The sequence below is a fragment of the Nymphaea colorata genome, chromosome 3 (genome assembly GCF_008831285.2).
Source record: "Nymphaea colorata isolate Beijing-Zhang1983 chromosome 3, ASM883128v2, whole genome shotgun sequence".
NCBI classification, from domain to species: Eukaryota; Viridiplantae; Streptophyta; class Magnoliopsida; order Nymphaeales; family Nymphaeaceae; genus Nymphaea; species Nymphaea colorata.
In genome coordinates this window covers 22,318,035-22,322,331 of record NC_045140.1, presented here as the reverse complement: position 1 = coordinate 22,322,331, position 4,297 = coordinate 22,318,035, and the positions used below count along the sequence as shown (strand labels likewise).

The 4,297-nt window shown below is 40.3% G+C and overlaps 1 pseudogene; it reads left to right on the top strand.

Moving 5' to 3' along the window:
• The first annotated feature begins 1,711 nt into the window (after positions 1 to 1,711).
• LOC116251603 (light-harvesting complex-like protein OHP2, chloroplastic) lies at positions 1,712 to 3,790 on the top strand (annotated as a pseudogene).
• Positions 3,791 to 4,297: the final 507 nt, after the last annotated feature.

The following is a 4,297-nucleotide window of genomic DNA, read 5'->3' as shown; positions in this document are numbered from 1 at the left end:
TTCTAATATATCTCCTCATATGTTAATATTTAAATCTAATAAATTATTTGATGCGTGAATTTCTATGCAGCATAGACAACAGATAAATCTAGCATAGGTCACGAGATATATTGTTGGATTATTTGAACATTATAGCGAAATGGTAAGTTCCGAATGTGGATTATATATTGGGCAGCGAGTTATTTTTTGACATGTATTTGTGTTTGGACTTCGATTTTGGGTGCACGATCCAAACCACACATGGACGTGTGTGGTGGCAGTAAACAATTTATTGCAGGACAACTAAATTACCTTTTTTTAACATAAAGTTTAATTATAAAACTTTTTCGAAAGTGATCTTGCCGATTCCTAGACGTCTTTATTTGGCAGAAAATCAAAAGTGATTTTGCCAATTCCTAAAACAAAATCTCTCCTTCTATCTTTTATATATATATCCATTTGGCATAAGAAGTAAGACATTTCTGCAACATCTGATCAAATGCTCACTTTGTTTACTACAACCATCTTTCTTGCAAAAGAAGTAAACATTCATACCCTTTCTCATTTAAGATTATGACCTACCATTTAAGAAAATATCCAAAGTCCTTCAACTTTAAGGGGTTTTAAATTATATTGAAAAACTAATTTTTTTTTAGTTTGGTTCGACTCATTGCTCCTCTTGGCTTAACCCACGGACCGTTTGGCTCGCCCCTGAGCTCAACAAATGAAAAATATTATATGTTGCTTTATATGTATCAATATGTGAAGTGTGACACTATGCACCAACTATTTTCAAAACATAGGTTCTTCAACCTTCATGGTTCGGCCAAATAACAACCATTTTAGCTAAATGAGTCAGTCTGTAAATGGGTCAAAAATATTTTTTTAAAAATCATCTTAAAGTGAAAGATAGTTATAGATTAATTAAAAATACAAAAATATTAGAAAACAATAAAAAAAAAGAGTGTGGTGAAAAGTGTCACTCACTCTTCATTGTTCACAACAAAAGAATTTGAGAATGCATCTAAGAAGAAAAAGACAAGATGATGGGATCCAACAATCACACAACTCGTTGTCTGTGGGGTCATGCAATCACCTTCCATGACTTGCGCAAGTGTTGACAACATTCATACCAACTCACATTACACTGACAGAGCTAAAAAGGTTTGAACTGAGGAGCATTGACCCATTTTATTATTACTGGTGCATGTAGAGCTACAAGGCATTGGCATGTGTCTAGTGTAAGCACCTATATGACTAAGCTTGAGTCCAACACATGATAAAATAAAAAAAGTTGAGGTGGGCAGTTGCCCACACCAACCCCATGGTAACTCGGCTATCATTATGGCCGTCTTTCACATTTCTAAATCTTTGACATGGGAACAAATGGCCAATTTTATTCTTTCTTCTTTTTTTTTTTTTATGTTCAACTCACCTGGGAAAACAGTACATTAAAACTAAATGACAAAATTCCTTTTAGACTATTACATCGTTTTAGCAAAGAGAATGGGACTATCAAAGGGGGAAACGACGTGCCCATTAGTGTTAGTGCAACTTTCTGTTCAATGAAAGGAACTTATCAACAAAAGTATAAATATGATTGTCCAAAGCCATCAGAAGATGGTAGGTGGTGACGCTTGTCACCAACCAGTTCCAGCCATTTTTTTCACATCACTAACTTTACTAGAAGGCCGCTTGGTAGGGCAATCAAACACAGGTTGTCACCGTTTCTGTCACTGGTAAGATCTGTCTGACGGTGTGTCTCTGTGGTTGGAGTGAAGAGATGGATGGGGATTCCTCATGCACGGCACCATCATTGGGTTGTCAAGCTTGACTGGTTTCTGCAGAGCCTGATTTCGGCCAGCCCCACTCTACGATCGCGTTTCTTCGCTTGGCTCGGCTCGCAGTTGGGGACGGCGTTCTAACACCATTATCTAAGCTGTGGAGATGGGGTTATTACCATTCTAGTGGATCCTCTACGTGAAGAGCCTATGCCTTTTCTGGTTCAGGCCGGTCTCCTTTGCAGTTGCAGGCCCTTCTTTGGAGTATTACTCGCCGCTTGCTCTCCGTCAATTTTCTTCTCATATGATGCTTGATAATGCTGTCTCTCTCTCTCTGCCCTACTTCAGCATTTCTTTATAGAACAGGTCGAGTATCTATAACTCCGCATCATCTGTATGAAGTCCCTTTTAGAACCGAATTTGTCATCTATTGTCTTAGATAACTTTCATATGAACTAATGTCGACAAGTGCCTCGCTCCTACCGTGTTTCCACAAGTACCATACTGTAGTGACTGTCATAATTAGGATTGACTGCTAAGCACAAAGATAACCCAAATTCATTTTACAACAAAAAAATGATCAGTTGCCAAGGAGAGGCATGTGTCAAAGAACTCATTGATGGCGGACCAAATTGTTGATGTAGAGGCATTGCGTTCCTGTTTGAGGGACTTACTTTTCGAAGACAATTATTGATTATGTTGTCAATATGTGGAATTGGCTGCCAGACGAGGATTTGTTGCCAAGATTTGACGATGAGGGTATACCAAGAAAAGCATTTGCTTGCTTCTTTGGAGTCGTCAATTCTATCTCTATGCAACATTTAGCAACAGTAAATCAGAAGGCGTTGGAAGGGACTACAGTTCGAAGCTCTGAGTCTAAAATCTCAAAATAAATGCGCCTATACCTGCTGGTGTTTTTCCACTGAACGAGATAGATGGTCTCAAGCTCTCGGTTGCCATCCATAGTCTAAAAGCAAACTTGCTTTCAGCTTCAAGTTAAATTATCAAGACACTGTTATGCACTTATTAAATCCGTTGTTTGCAACAGATCGCCATCGCGTAACTCTTTCTCACTACGCTATGCTTACAGTAAATCTTGGAGCAAAGGATGTTATAGGCTTTAATCTGTTCATCGACTTACATGGTGGGGGTTTTGCTGGGAAGAAGTGCAAATTTATTTCTCGATGTAAAAGTGACAATCTTGGGTCAATTCTATCCACTTGTTCTGAGGCTTATGCGTCAACCGTTGGCAGGCCCCCATCGTCTTCTCGCAGAGCCAACGACGACGAACTAACAAGAAGAAAAAGAGACAAAAGTTAAGAGGAAATGCAAGAAAGGGAACTAGCGAAAAGATGTCGATGGCATTGACTCTCTCCTCTGTGAGACTATCATGTTCAACCTCATCGTCTTCCTCAACTACCACGATCCGAGGGGCGCCCAAGAAGCCACTGTCGACCACAATCAGGAGATCGACAGGCGACAGCAGAGGTCAGAGGGACCTTTGAGAAGACGAATTGCACCACTAAGAGAGCCGACTGGCCCGCCTCCTCCCTGAAGCCAGTGCCTCCTTCTCCACCATCATCCTCACGAATCCTCTCCCCACCTCCATGTCAGTCGGCACCATTACCGCCCAAGCCGGTTTCTGTTCGCACGGCCATTGGCTTGGAAATGCCGGCAGCGGTTACCCTAGAGGAAGGTGGCCAAGGAGCTTCAAGAATACTTCGACGAGAAGAAGTTGGAGGCGGCAAATGAAGGTCCCCTCCTTGGATTCCTCCCGAAGAATGAGATTAGTAATGGAAGGTAAGGTCTTCTTTCTGTACCGACTGTGCATGTTGTACCCGAGAATTTGTATATTATTTTTTGTGAATTTTTGATGCACTAAAATTTTTTTTAATGTCGAAACACCCAGCCTTTTTAGACGCCCGCAACAGAAGTTCCCTGGCTCGATGAATTCTAGTTGTACCCAACACAATTTATTTTCTGTAATTTCTGCGTCTCTGGAAGTATAAATCAAACAGTTTCTGTGGTTTTCTGTTGCGTATGGTTGATGAGATTGGATGTGTTTTGAATAGTTTTTGGTGGCTTTCTGCTTGTTCAGATGGGCCATGTTTGGCTAGAGTTCCTCTGATATTCCCCTCTGTTTTTCACTCGAATATTGAGGGTACTGGTTATTTTTGTTTTGGTGGGTATGGGTGTGTGGGGCAACGATCGCCGTCAAACCGTGTTAGGGAAGATTGACAAAAGTCCAAAATGAAGGAGAAGCCTGTATTTGGTTGTTTCAACCGGAAGAACTGCGGACTAAGTTGCAGATCCAAGAGCAAATCAATAAAAAGTTTTACTTGAACCTTTCCTCTTACATTTAAACTTGGTAAATAATATATAAAACACGATCTTATCGGATCTTGCATTGATGAACATGCTCAATCTACATCTTGAAATTCGACACAAACTTATTCTAAGACAGCGGCCTACAGAAATACGCTAGCTAACAGTAATTCGCCAGTCAAAAGGAAAAAAATAAGAAATGGAAATGGAAA